This window comes from Bombina bombina, chromosome 5, assembly GCF_027579735.1.
Source record: "Bombina bombina isolate aBomBom1 chromosome 5, aBomBom1.pri, whole genome shotgun sequence".
In the NCBI taxonomy this organism is placed as follows: Eukaryota; Metazoa; Chordata; class Amphibia; order Anura; family Bombinatoridae; genus Bombina; species Bombina bombina.
Window position 1 is genome coordinate 272,078,519 of NC_069503.1, and position 16,003 is coordinate 272,094,521.

At 41.8% G+C, this 16,003-nt stretch overlaps 1 protein-coding gene across 1 annotated transcript in view; it reads left to right on the forward strand.

Annotated features, from left to right (window-relative positions):
* Nucleotides 1–16,003, forward strand: part of SLC25A40 (solute carrier family 25 member 40) — a 91,553-nt gene that overhangs the window by 30,871 nt on the left and 44,679 nt on the right. The window lies entirely within an intron of this gene.

The following is a 16,003-nucleotide window of genomic DNA, read 5'->3' on the forward strand; positions in this document are numbered from 1 at the left end:
TCGCGGGTCCAAAATGACGAATCTGGCTTCCATCTAATAACGGCGTTGCCTCTGGCCATGATTCCGTGATTGGAGGAAGCCGGATTTGTGATTTCTGATGTATGAAGAGGCTTCCGTCGGCCGGGGGAATTGCTGGAGTGGCTGTCAGGATTAAAAGGTACGTTTTTGAAGAAAACAAGTGAAATGTCAATTTTGAATTAAAGTGCCCTTGTTTTTAATAGTATTATTAAACACCGGGCACTAATTCATCGAAATTGACCTTCACTTTAAGGGACATTACCTGTAAAAGGTATAATTACATATAGTGGGGAAAAAGGAACTTTTGCCTGAAATATAAATTTTGTGGAATTTTTCATAGTGATTGTTTGATTAATGCAGGATCTCATTTATGTTTGCCCCTAATTGGACACAGGAAGAGAGATCGGATGTGGGGTTTCAGTGGATGTCTGTTGGGTAACAAAATGGCAGTTTTAATTGCTTTAAAACATTTATTTTGAACACAGATTGTCTGCAGTCATACATTTCTAATGCATATATATATAAAAAATAATTTAACTGAAGTGGCATTTAGGTTCTTTCACAGTTCTTATCCACACTGCAGGTGAAATTGTGGCCATATAGACAGGGAGTCTCACATATGGTGGGTGTGCCCTAAACGGTCTGCTATCTGGACTGCTACATTTGATGTTTCTGGAGGTGGGGCTCTTGCATTTAGCCTGCCCACTTTGTGTGGAGGCAAAAATATCCTAATTATCTATTTACAGCAACAAATATTTACAGCAATAAATATTGCAAAATACTTTTTAAAAAAAAAAACTAAGCTTTTCAACTTTTCCATGCCACTGCAGTTATAGACTACATCAGACAGTATATATTTTGTTTATAGGACAGATTGTCTCTCTGTTACGAAATTTGGATTCCTTGGCAGCAATTGCTCAGTCCCTGCCTGTCTGTAGACTTTCTACTCTGGCAGTACTTGCAGTAAGTTGTAATAGAGGAAACCTTATATCCTACTCCCAAATTATATGATCTGTCTGAATCACAAAATAAATGTATTTCCTATGGCATGGAGAGTCCACAACATCATTCCAATTAATAGTGGGATATTCAACTCCTGGCCAGCAGGAGGAGGCAAAGAGTACCCCAGCAAAGCTGTTAAGTGTAACTTCCCTTAACCATAAGCCCCAGTCATTCTCTTTGCCTCTGTCAATGGAGGATGTGCAAAGTTGGTGTCTGAAGATATTTAATCCTTTTATGGGCACTTTTCCCTGCAAGCAAGGATTGGGGTATAGCTGTGTCCACGTCAATCTCTTTAGTAAGAGTAGTGGTGGCTTTTAGCAGTAAAAAGGCTGCCAGGTAGTCTTTGCTTTACTTTTAACACTTTGCTACCCCTTTGTAGAAAGCCAGAGTTGGTTACTCTGTTCTTTATTTTCCTACAGGTCCATGACAGGGAGTGAAGTACCTGTCAGACCGAAGTAGCAGTATCTGTCCTGCAGCTGGTACTAAGGTAAGTGCCTTAGTCTTCTAGGTACTGAAGGTCAGCAGCACTCATACGGATCCATTTTGTGACATAGTAATCCTTATAGTTAAGGATTCATATTGTGGGCAGATTTTGACACTTTGTGTTTTTAAAAGGCAGCACAGTATGAGACTTAAGGGAGTTCACTTGGCTAAGGGAGCAGTAAAGGATTTCCTTTATTAGATGCTACAGTCTAAGGTGACTAGTATATAGGTTGTGTCACACTTGAGAGGGTTTCACTTAAACCTTAATTGACGGTTTTACTTCAGCCGTTTAATTTACAGCCGTTACTTTTTTTGTACACTTTTGGAGGCGCAGTTACATTTTATCCCTAAAGCTAAATTCTGTAGTTGTGGATTCAGAATTAGACCAGTCTATGTCTGTGGATAAATTCTTACTATGTTTAGAGGCTCAAATTGTCCTGCCAATGCAATTTTGTTCCTCATGCTTGGCTAAAACTTTAAAATTTAAAGACAAATTACTCCCTTCGGAGCCAAGTGTCTCTCAGGATAATGCTGTGCGTGACATGCCTCAGCTTTCTCCTCAAACGCCCCTAGCCTTCATTGTTTCTCAGACTGTGCCTTCTGTGTCCTCTCACCCTCCTGGGGGTGTTTATTTACCTGGGGATTTTGCTGCTCAGATTACTTCTGCAGTATCTGCCACTTTGTCTGCTTTCCCTTCTTCTACGCTGGTTAACCTTTCACAGATGTCTGAGGAGGAGGATTCTTTAGTAGCTTCTGAAGGTGAAATCTCAGTCTCTGATAATATAGGATAAAAATCTTGTGAATCTGAAGAAGTTAATTTCAGATATAAGCTTTTACATCTCCGGTTACTACTAAAAGAGGTTCTAGCTACTCTGGATGACTCTGAACCTTCGGTTGCTGTCAACCCTAAAAAGTCTTCTAAGCTTAACAGAGTTTATGATTCTCCCTCTTTTGAGGATGCTTTTCCTGTTCCAGACAAGATGTCTAAAATTATAGCTCAGGAATGGGATAAGCCAGGGGTTCCTTTTTCCCATTCCCCTGTTTTCAAAAAGATGTTTCCTGTTGCTGACTCTATTTGTAAATCATGGTGCACTGTGCTTAAAGTAGAAGAGCTATCGCCACTCTAGCTAAGAGAACTACCATTCATATAGAGGATAGTTGTTGTTGTTTTAAGGATCCAATGGATAAAAAGCTTGAGGCTTACCTAAAGAAGATGTACATCCATTAAGGATTACAGTGGCAACCTACGGCAAGTATTGCTACGGTTGCGGGAGCAGCATCTTATTGGTTCGATGCCCTGTCTGATCTGATCTTAGAGGAAACTACAATTGAGGAGATCCAAGATAGGATCAAGGCTCTTAAATTAGCCAATACCTTATCTGCAATGCGAGCATGCAGGTAATTAGACTGGGAACTAAGATGTCTAGCTTCACTGTCCTCGCTCTTAGAGCTCTGTGGCTAAAATATTGGTCTGCAGATGTATCTTCAAAGGCCAAGCTTTTGGCTTTACCTTATAAAGGTAAAACTCTATTCGGTCCTGTTCTGGCAGAAATAATTTCAGAGATTACGGGTAGAAAGGGATCTTTCCTAACTCAGGACAAGAAGAATAGACCTAAGGGTCGTCAGACTACTAATTTTTGTTCCTTTTCCAACTTTAAGGGACAGAAGTTTTCCTCTTCTTCTTCCAAACCAGACCAATTCAAGTCCTCTTGGAAATCCAGCCAGCCTTGGAATAAGGGAAAACAAAACAAGAAACCTTCCGCTGACTCTAAATTAGCATGAAGGATCCGCCCCCAATAAGATTTTGGATCAGGTGAGGGGCAGACTTTCCTTGTTTCGTCAGGCTTGGATATGCAATGTCCCAGATCCATGGGCTGTGGAAATAGTATTTTAGGGTTACAAAATAGGATTCAAGTCTTGCCCTCCAAGGGGCAGATTTCTCCTATCAAGACTATCCTCAAACCAGGTAAAGAAGGAGGCCTTCTTAAATTGCGTAGAGGGCCTATCCTCCCTGGCAGTTATTGTATCAGTCCCTCTAGAGCAGGGGTGTCAAATTCATCGGGGGCCGCATCAGCAGTTTGGTCACCCTCAAAGGGTCTGCTGCCCCCCCAACCCCCCACCCCCTTTGTTTTTAGGCTGTTTTTCAGCCACAATAATTTTTGGTCATGGTATAATGTGACTTTTTTAAGATTAGGACACAAGGAAGGAACAATTATTTCTAATGTTGTTAAAGTTCACAACTTTTTCACATTCACACACATATGTACGCACACGCACAGAAACATACATTCACACATTTACACACACACAAAAAACATACATTCACACTGTCACATTAACACACACACATTTACACACACATACACATTTTTACACACAAACACACATATTTACACACAGACATATAAATTCACAGATACACACACAAACATACATTCACACATTTACACACACACACAAACATACATTCACACATTTACACACAAACATACATTCACACATTTACACACATTTACACACACACACACATACACATATTTACACACAAACATACATTCACACATTTACACACACACAAAAAACATACATTCACACTGTCACATTAACACACACACACACATATTTTCACACACAAACATACCTTTACACACAAACACACATATTTACACACACAGACATATAAATTCACAGATACACACACAAACATACATTCACACATTTACTTACACACACACACACACACACACACACACACACACACACACACACACACACACACAAACATACATTCACACATTTACACACACACACACATTTACACACACAAACATACATTCACACATTTACACACACACACAAAAACTTTATTACTGCTCTGATTTAGGTGGGCAATAAACTAATGATAATGCAGTGTGAATATGTTTTCCCATGCATGCAAGCATAACAGGCAGGGATAAGGTTAATAAAATCTGTGCAGACTACAAATCAGTCACAGACAGTACAAGTGTAGGAGCAGACTCCCGAGATAAAGATTTGATTTATTACCTGGGGAAGGCTGAGAGCAGAATAAGACAATCTGCAGAGACAGAGCCTCAGAACGGCTGTTTACTTGTCCTACTGAATTGTCCTGCTGACATATTATTTAAAAAAAACATGTTTTCCTTACCAGCCTCGCTGTGTACCTGCTGCTGCCTCTCTGGTCTCTGCTGCTAGCCCTTTTCCCGTGCGTGCAGATACATAGGGAAGCTGGGAGGAAGTGATGAGGAAGCAGGAGGTCATTGTCTTGTTCTCACTCAGTCACTTCCTACCAGCCAGAAGTTTTCCATAAGTTAAATATGTATGTGAAGGCTGGCGGCGGCTACACGGGCCACATGACGAGGTCTGGTGGGCCGGATTCGGCCCGCGGGCCTTGTGTTTGACACCCGTGTTCTAGAGGAACAAGGTCTAGGATTCTATTCAAATCTATTTGTGGTTCCCAAAAATGAGGGAACTTTTCATCCAATCCTAGACTTAAAGTGCCTCAACAAATTCCTCAGGGTCCCGTCCTTCAAGATGGAAACTATTCGTTCCATTCTTTCATTGGTTCAAGAAGGTCAGTTCATGACAACTATAGGCCTGAAGGATGCGTATTTACATGTTCCCATTCACAGGGATCATTATCAGTTTCTGAGGTTTGCTTTCCTGGACAAGCATTTCCAGTTTGTTGCACTTTTTTTTTGGTCTAGCAACGGCTCCCAGAATATTCACAAAGGTTCTTGGGGATCTATCGGCTGTGGTCAGATCCCAGGGAATTGCAGTAGTGCCTTATCTAGATGACATGTTGGTTCAGGCGTCATTTTTTCAACTAGCAAAATCTTATACACAGATGTTGTTGTTGTCTTTTCTACATTCCCACGGGTGGAAAGTGAATCTGGAAAAGAGTTCTCTAGTTCCAGCTGCAAGAGTGTGTTTCCTAGTAACAATCATAAGATTCCCTGTCCATGAAGATTTTCCTGACTGACGGCAGAAAATCAAATCTTCTTGCCTTTCCTTCCAGTCTGCTTTTCACCCATCAGTGGCTCAATGCATGGAGGTGATTGGTCTGATGGTGACTTCCATGGACATTATTCCTTTTGCAGAGGATAAATCTGGATCCGCTAACAAGACTCTCTCGTGGTGGATTTCTCAGGAAAACCTGGCTTGGGGCACTTACTTCCAGAGACCCTCCTGGGTGATTATGACTACGGATGCCAGCCTATTAGGCTGGGGAGCAGTTTGGGGCTCTAAATGCTCAGGGCCTGTGGACTTGGGAGGAGTCCACTCTCCCCATAAAGATCTTGGAGTTGAGATCAATCTTCAATGCCTTGGTAGCTTGGCCTCAGTTACCTTTTTAGTCCGGTTTATCAGATTCCAATCGGACAACATCACCTCAGTGGCTAACCTCAACCACCAGGGATGAACTCTGAGTTCCTTGGCTATGAAGGAGGTGACTCATATTCTGTAGTGGGCGGAAGCTCATAATTGTCTCCTATCTATGGACAACTGGGAGGCGGATTTTCTGAGCAGACAGACTTTTCATCCCGGGTAGTGGGCTCTCCATCCGGAAGTGTTCTCTCTGATAACCCTCAGGTGGGGGGTCTGATGGCGTCTCGTCAAAACGCCAAGCTTCCAAAGTACGGTTCAAGGTCAAGAGATCCTCAGGCAGCTCTGATCGATGCTCTAGCGGGTCCTTGGATCTTTTCTCTGGCATACCTTTTTCCTCTGTTTTCTCTCCTTCCACGAGTCATTGCTCGTATCAAACAGGAGAGAGCATCAGTAATTCTAATAGCTCCTGCATGGCCCCGCAGGATCTGGTTCGCATATCTGGTAAGGATGTCATCTCTACCTCCTTGGAGGTTACCTCTGAGTAAGGACCTTCTAATTCAGGGTCCAATCCTCCATCCAAACCTGGATTCTCTGAAACTGAATGCTTGGAAATTGAACGCCTAGTTCTGTCTAAACGTGGTTTTTCTGAGGCGGTCGTTGATACTATGCTTCAGGCTCACAAATCAGTTACTCGCAAGATTTACCATAAGGTATGGCGTAAATATATTTATTGGGGTGAATCTAAGGGTTTCTCCTGGAGTCAGATGAGGATTCCCCGTATTTTATCTTTTCTTCAGGATGGCCTGGAAAAAGGTTTGTCAGTCAGATTTCTGCACTTTTGCACAAATGTCTGGCAGATTTGCCAGATATTCAAGCTTCTGTTCAGGTTCTGGTCAGAATCCGGCCTGTGTTTAAACCTGTGGCTCCTCCTTGGAGCCTTATTCTTGTTCTTAAAGTTTTGCAGCAGGCTCTGTTTGAGTCGATGCATGTTGTTGATATAAAATTGTTATCTTGGAAGGTTTTGTTTCTTCTTGCTATTTCTTCTGCTCGCAGAGTTTCTGAGCTTTCAGCTCTGCAGTGTGATTTCCCCGTACCTTATTTGTCATGCAGATAAGGTGGTCCTGCGTACTAAATTGGGGTTTCTCCCTTAGGTGGTGTCTGATCGAAACATTAATCAGGAAATTGTTATTCCTTTTTGTTTTAATCCTTCTTCTAATAAGGAATGTCTCTTGCATAACTTGGACGTTGTGCGTGCTATAAAGTTTTACCTAAAAGCTACAAAAGATTTTCGGCAATCTTCTGCCCCTGTTTGTTTTTTCTGGAAAGCGTAAGGGTCAGAAGTCTACTTCTACTAATCTTTCCCTCTGGTTAAGAAGTATAATTTGTTTTGCTTTTGAGACTGCTGGACAGCAGCCTCCTGAGAGAATTACGGCTCATTCCACTAGGACTGTCTCCTCTTCTTGGGCTTTCAAAAAAGAAGCTTCTGTGGAACAAATTTGCAAGGTGGCAACATTGTCCTCTTTGCATACTTTTTCCAAATTCTACAAATTTGATACTTTTGCCTCGGCTGAGGCTTCCTTTGAGAGAGAGGTTCTTTAAGCTGTGGTGCCTTCTGTCTAGGTCCTCCTTTGTTCTCCCTCCCTGTTCATTCCGTTTACTCTAGCTTGGGTATTGGTTCCCACTAGTAATTGGAATGACTTTGTGGACTCTCCATGCCATAGGAAAGAAAACAAAAATGTATGCTTACCTGATTAATTTCTTTCTTTCCGGGCATGGAGAGTCCACGACCCCACCCTCTTTTTAATTGTAATTTGGCAGTTTTTCGGAGTAAACCTCAGGCACCACTATACCCTTGTGTTAATTCTTTTTCCATTTTCCTTTGGCTGAATGACTGGGGATTATGGGTGCTGGGGTGCTCTTTGCCTCCTCCTACTGGCCAGGAGTTGAATATCCCACTAGTAATTGGAATGACGTCATGGACTCTTCATGCCCGGAAAGCAAGAAATTTATCAGGTAAGCATAAATGTAGTTTTTTTTTGGGCTTCATATCCCTTTAAGTATTTTAAGAGATGGGGGCCTATCTATCAAGCTCTGAATGGCGCTTTTAGGGCCAAGCAGGCTCGCCAGAAACAGCAGTTATGAAGCAGCGTTCTAAAGGCCGCTGCTCCATAACCCTGTCTGCCTGCGAGTACGATCGGGTTGATTGACACCCCCCTGCTGGCGGACGATTGGCCGTGAGTCTGCAGGGGGCGGCGTTGCACCAGCAGCTCACAAGCTGCTGGTGCAATGCTGAATACGGAGATCGTATTGCTCTCTGCATTCTGCAAGGTATGTCGGACCTGATCCGCACTGTCGGATCAGGTCCGACTTACCTTTGATAAATATCCCCCATGGGCTGCATAGTAATTATGCATTACACATTTTCTCTACTCTAAAATTCAAAATTTGCGCTAAAATATATATCAGAACCTTACATAATGTTATATAATCTGCTTATGTTTGTGGTTCATATTTGCAGTGGGAGCAATATTACCAGCCCTGTTGTTTTAGTGATTACTGACATCTACCTGATTCAATTACTTTTCAAAATCGGATTGTAACAAGAACAAACCATTTGTTTAGAAGCATAGCATTCTATTCTGGTCCATTTGAAAAGCATTTGAAGTGTATTGCATTGTTCCTGTTTGGCTTAAATTCAAAGCATTAATAGTCCATAAAAAAATATTCGAGAGGGGCGGAGCCTGGAGGAGCACAGTGATGGACGCTTAATCACTGAGCTCCGTGCATAGAAAACAGTGAAAGTGCTTAAAATAGCTGCATGACGAAATGAGCTGATCAACATCATAGAGGAGGAATCTCCGATACTCCCAGCAGCAAACTTGAGCTGATACCAGCTGGAATAAGAGAGCGGTGAGGAAATCTAAGGACATACGCGCAACTCACAGCAGGGCAGATCTGCCATCCTGGCAGAAACCTGTTACAGGCAGCAGAGGATACAAAACGTCCGGGAACGGAGAGGAATAGACATGTAAAATTGTGCACTGCACACAAATCTAATCCTGGTAAGCAACAGAGAAATATGCTGCCAGTAGCTGAAAAGAAAGGAGGGGTTTAAAAATTGGCGGTTCAGTGGGCTAATTTCAAACAGATGCCCGCCGTGGCTAACTTAGCAGTTAATCGGCCCTGCAAATAACAGCGATGCGACAAAGTGAATAATGCCCCGTTGTGAGATCCAACTTTTATAAGCAACTGGGGAGGAAAATTGTGATACAACAGCATATTGGCACATTATAGAGAAAAACAGAGCACGGATCACAGCACTTAATTAGCACTATAATGGTATGAGGTGCTTCACAACATAAATACAACGCCACTTAAGTGCTAACCTGGGACCCTGAGAGCTGAAAATCTGTAAAATATAATTAAGTTACGATATGAAAGCATCTTAGGAGCCTTGTATTGCAAATGAACCATACATCCAAGGAGGGGCCAAATGTTATAATTACAGCTTACATGAATAAGATGATTTATATATTGCTCCTACCATTTTGACTACCACGGCTCTGATCCATCAACCGTACTACCAAGTAAGGGTATTCAAAGAATAGTAAAGATACAAAAATCTGCACAGTAGAGGAGTAACCCACTCGCTACATCATTTATATACCAGAATTTCAAGGGGTTTGCTCACCTGAAATTATTAAACCTGGGCTTTGATACCACTTAATACTCCAAAGGAGAAAATATCTGCTAGAAAACTCAACAAGCTAGCATCAGCATCTAAATCATCTACACAACACCCCTTTTTTAAATCTTCCAAAGGAGAAAAAGTTCAGGAAATAAATGCATCCCTCCCTGAAGAAGAATTAGACTCAGACTCGGAACCCCAAACTGCCAACACAGATATGTCTCCAGTAACAAAGGCAGATCTTCAGACACATTGCAAACCACTGTCACTGATAGTCTGGCGGACATCAAACGGGACATTTTAGACCTGGGAACCAGAGTTGAAAAGCTAGAAGGAAAAGAAGATACTACAATGGAAGAAATAAATACATTATCTCAGCATATGTCTTCTCAACAACAAGACATAGACAAAATCAATGATAACATTGAGGATTTGGAGAACAGAAGTCGTAGGAGCAACTTAAGGTTAAAAGGAGTTCCTGAGTCTGTGACACCACCAGAGCTTCCTGACTTCCTTCTTCAATTATTTCAAGCCATTACCGATAAAAAAAGAAGATGGCAAATTCCAAATGGAAAGAGCACACAGAGCCTTGAGGGCAAAGTCCAAAAAAGGAGACCCACCAAGAGACGTAATAGCAAAGATGTTTCGTTTCCAAGAAAAAGAAGAAATTTTGGCAGCATCAAGGAAAAATCCTACCTTTTTAAATTCAAAGGATCAGTCATTCAATTCTACCAGGACCCTTGTTTGAGACCATTACATTAAAAGCATTACGCTCCATTACACAACTTCTACGCAAACACCAGATACCCTACAGATGGGGATTTCAGTTTGCACTACATATTCAACATGAAGGCAGATAAATCTCATTTAGAGATCCGGAAGAGATTCCGTAATATGTAAATATATGAGAAAATATCAAGAAAACAGAAGACCGCAATCCTCCTCACAACAAGGATCAACCTCCACAGGAAAATGGTTCACAGTTCCAAAGAAAAAGCAGAAAACTTAATTCTCCACTAACTTCACAGCTCAAAACAGGATTATTCTAAAATAAGGGGACTTTATGTTGACAGAATTACCCTGTTGAAGACATCTGGCAGATGAGTATGCTTTTATGTACACATATTGCTTCAAAATTGACTGAGACTTTCTTTAGTTCCATTTCGGACTTTATTGGTTAAAAAAGCTGAGGGAAGGGAGGAGGTAGAATCCTTTCTCCCCCCCCCCCCTCTTATATTTAAGAGAGACTTTAGATATTGTTGTAGATCTCATCAAAAGTTGGCCATGTTTAACTTTATGGTATTACGTTGCTAGGGATCAACCTAAGTATCACAAAACCACTTTACACTACATAACTTATATAACTTGCATACCTACAGATTGCACACCCACCCTGATGTGTATTTACTAAATTTTAACAGATTATGAATATAATCTACACATTGTTGTTCTTATGTTATTTTTATGTACTTTTTGTTTAACACTGTTTGCTCTGCATGGCTCTATCTATGCTGTAAATTTACCATGTTTCTTTGGTCATTGATTTATTATGTCTATTTAGGTATTTTCAAGAAGGAGAGTTAGAACTTATACAAACAAATGCCATCCACCTATACATTCTAGCTCGACTGCACTTCGGCAAGTTGGTGTTTAATATCCCCAAATATATCACTTTCATAGAGAACATTAGCTATATAGGTAACTTTACATTCCTTACTCTAAATAGATCTTTGGGCTATTAATTTGATTTCCCATAATGTCAGAGGGTTAAACTCTGATATTAAGCGTAGGACGGCAATTACACAATACAAATCCTTAAGAGCCAATGTGATTTTCCTCCAGGAAACACATTTTTTTTAAAATCACAGGTACCCAGGTTTTGGGCCATAGACTTTCCACATTTCCATGCTACAACCGACTCTAAAAAAAAAATGAGGGGACTCAATACTTATACACTCTTCCCTGCCCTTTACAAATAGAGAGAACATTGAGGATAAAGAAGGTAGATTATTAATAGTAAGAGGTCAAATCCAAAATACTGAAATTCTATTTTGCAATGTCTATGCCCCCAATGAAAAACAAGACACCTTCTTTAAGCAACTAACACATCTTTTAACAGGATGCTCCCAGACTAGGATAATTCTGGCTGGAGATTTCAATGTAGACCTGGAAATGAGCTCTAGAAAATACACACAGGCATTAACCAATAAACAAAGTAAACAATATAAAATGATTTAAGTAATACAAGACTACTTAATCACACACTCACTAATAGATTTCTGGGTTACATTATACGGCAAAACTGTTGATACTACATATTTTTCAGTGGCACACAAAATGTATACAAAGCTAGATTACATATTTATTAGCCAAATACTTCAACCTGCACTAAATTAATTAATCATCCACTCATGTGTATGGTCGGATCACTCAATAGTCCAACTCAAATTAGGCAACTTTCAAACTGTAGGTTGAACTAAAACATGGACGTTTGATCCATCGTGCCTAAAATATCCCATAGTCGATGACACTATTACACAAAATATGACTGAATACTGGGACATCAATACAGGGACGACTGATAATCTTATTTCAACGTGGGCAGCTCATAAAACTTATTTAAAGGGTCCACTCATAAAAGAAAAATCTATCCTAAACATAAAATTAAACAATCAGAGATTAAACCTTCAAACAGAGATAGACTCCTTGGAAAAACAACACAAACTAACACAATCTAGAAATATATTTAAACAACTACAAGAAAAGCGCAAGACACTAGCTAACATCCTTAATGATCAAGTGGTTAAATCAGCGTTTCGACTTAAAACAAACTACTATATACAGTATACGCTAACAAACCGGATAGATACATGGCACATAAAATCGTCAGAAAAACATAATTTATGCTTACCTGATAAATTTTATTTCTCTTGTAGTTTATTCAGTCCACGGGTCATCCATTACTTATGGGATATATTCCCTTCCCAACAGGAAGTTGCAAGAGGATCACCCAAGCAGAGATGCTATATAGCTCCTCCCCTCACATGTCATATCCAGTCATTCGACCGAAACAAGACAAGAAAGGAGAAACCATAGGGTGCAGTGGTGACTGGAGTTTAATTAAAATTTTGATCTGCCTTAAAAATACAGGGCGGGCCGTGGACTGAATACACTACAAGAGAAATAAATTTATCAGGTAAGCATAAATTATGTTTTCTCTTGTTAAGTGTATTCAGTCCACGGGTCATCCATTACTTATGGGATACCAAAGCCAAAGTACACGGATGATGGGAGGGACAAGGCAGGAACTTAAACGGAAGGAACCACTGCCTGTAGAACCTTTCTCCCAAAACAGCCTCCGAAGAAGCAAAAGTGTCAAATTTGTAAAATTTTGAAAAAGTGTGAAGCGAAGACCAAGTTGCAGCCTTGCAAATCTGTTCAACAGAGGCCTCATTCTTAAAGGCCCAGATGGAAGCCACAGCTCTAGTGGAATGAGCTGTAATTCTTTCAGGGGGCTGCTGTCCAGCAGTCTCATAGGCTAAACGTATTATGCTACGAAGCCAAAAGGAGAGAGAGGTTGCCGAAGCTTTTTGACCTCTCCTCTGACCAGAGTACACGACAAACAGGGAAGAAGTTTGACGAAAATCTTTAGTTGCCTGTAAATAGAACTTCAGGGCACGGACTACGTCCAGATTATGCAAAAGTCGTTCCTTCATTGAAGAAGGATTAGGACATAATGATGGAACAACAATCTCCTGATTGATATTCCTGTTAGAAACTACCTTAGGTAAAAACCCAGGTTTAGTACGCAGAACTACCTTGTCTGAATGGAAAATCAGATAAGGAGAATCACAATGTTAGGCTGATAACTCAGAGACTCTTCGAGCCGAGGAAATAGCCATCAAAAACAGAACTTTCCAAGATAAAAGCTTAATATCAATCGAATGAAGGGGTTCAAACGGAACCCCTTGAAGAACTTTAAGAACCAAGTTTAAGCTCCACGGAGGAGCAACAGTCTTAAACACAGGCTTAATCCTAGCCAAAGCCTGACAAAAAGCCTGGACGTCTGGAACTTCTGCCAGACGTTTGCGTAAGAGAATAGACAGAGCACAAATCTGTCCCTTTAACGAACTAGCAGATAAGCCCTTTTCTAAACCCTCTTGTAGAAAGGACAATATCCTAGGAATCCTAACCCTACTCCATGAGTAACCCTTGGATTCGCACCAATATAAATATTTACGCCTTATCTTATGGTAAATTTTTCTGGTAACAGGCTTCCGTGCCTGTATTAAAGTATCAATAACTGACTCCGAGAAGCCACGCTTTGATAGGATCAAGCGTTCAATCTCCATGCAGTCAGCCTCAGAGAAATTAGATTTGGATGTTTGAAAGGACCTTGTATTAGAAGGTCCTGCCTCAGAGGTAGAGACCATGGTGGACAGGACGACATGTCCACTAGATCTGCATACCAGGTCCCGCGTGGCCATGCAGGCGCTATCAGAATCACTGATGCTCTCTCCTGTTTGATCTTGGCAATCAGTCGAGGTAGTATCGGAAATGGTGGAAACACATAAGCCATGTTGAAGACCCAAGGGGCTGTCAGAGCATCTATCAGCGCCGCTCCCGGGTCCCTGGATCTGGATCCGTAACAAGGAAGCTTGGCGTTCTGGCGAGACGCCATGAGATCCAGATCTGGTTTGCCCCAACGATGAATCAGTTGAGTGAAGACCTCCGGATGAAGTTCCCACTCCCCCGGATGAAAAGTCTGGCGACTTAGAAAATCCGCCTCCCAGTTCTCCACGCCTGGGATGTAGATCGCTGACAGATGGCAAGAGTGAGACTCTGCCCAGCGAATTATCTTTGAGACTTCCAACATCGCTAGGGAACTCCTGGTTCCCCCTTGATGGTTGATGTAAGCCACAGTCGTGATGTTGTCCGACTGAAATCTGATGAACTTCAGTATTGCTAACTGAGGCCAAGCTAGAAGAGCATTGAATATTGCTCTTAACTCCAGAATATTTATTGGGAGGAGTTTCTCCTCCTGAGTCCATAATCCCTGAGCCTTCAGGGAGTTCCAGACTGCGCCCCAACCTAGAAGGCTGGCATCTGTTGTTACAATTGTCCAATCTGGCCTGCGAAAGGTCATCCCCTTGGACAGATGTACCCGAGAAAGCCACCAGAGGAGAGAATCTCTGGTCTCTTGATCCAGATTTAGTAGAGGCGACAAATCTGAGTAATCCCCATTCCACTGACTTAGCATGCATAATTGCAGAGGTCTGAGATGCAGGCGCGCAAATGGTACTATGTCCATTGCCGCTACCATTAACTTCCATGCACTGAGCTACTGATGGGCGTGGAATGGAATGAAGGACACGGCAAGCATTTAAAAGTTTTGATAACCTGGCCTCCGTCAGGTAAATTTTCATGTCTACAGAATCTATCAGAGTCCCTAGGAAGGAGACTCTTGTGAGTGGTGATAGAGAACTCTTTTCCACGTTCACCTTCCACCCATGCGACCTCAGAAATGCCAGAACTATCTCTGTATGAGACTTGTCAATTTGAAAACTTGACGCTTGTATCAGAATGTCGTCTAGATATGGAGCCACCGCTATGCCTCGCGGTCTTAGCACCGCTAGGAGTGAGCCCAGAACCTTTGTAAAAATTCTCAGGGCCGTAGCTAACCCGAAGGGAAGAGCTACAAACTGGTAATGCCTGTTTAGAAAGGCAAATCTTAGGTACCGATAATGATCTTTGTGGATCGGTATATGAAGGTAGGCATCCTTTAAGTCTACTGTGGTCATGTATTGACCCTCTTGGATCATGGGTAGGATGGTTCGAATAGTTTCCATTTTGAATGATGGAACTCTTAGGAATTTGTTTAAGATTTTTAGGTCCAAGATTGGTCTGAAGGTTCCCTCTTTCTTGGGAACCACAAACAGATTTGAGTAAAACCCTTGCCCTTGTTCCGTCCGCGGAACTGGGTGGATCACCCCCATTACTAAGAGGTCTTGTACACAGCGTAGAAATGCCTCTTTCTTTATTTGGTTTGCTGATAACCTTGAAAGATGAAATCTCCCTTGTGGAGGAGAAGCTTTGAAGTCCAGAAGATATCCCTGAGATATAATCTCCAACGCCCAGGGATCCTGGACATCTCTCGCCCAAGCCTGGGCGAAGAGAGAAAGTCTGCCCTCCACTAGACCCGTTTCCGGATAGGGGGCCCTCTCTTCATGCTGTCTTAGGGGCAGAAGTAGGCTTTCTGGCCTGCTTGCCCTTGTTCCAGGGCTGGTTAGCTTTCCAGCCCTGTCTGTAACGAGCAACAGGTCCTTCCTGTTTTGGAGCGGAGGAAGTTGATGCTGCTCCTGCCTTGAAGTTACGAAAGGCACGAAAATTAGACTGTTTGGCCTTTGATTTGGCCCTGTCCTGAGGAAGAGTATGACCCTTACCTCCAGTAATGTCAGCAATAATTTC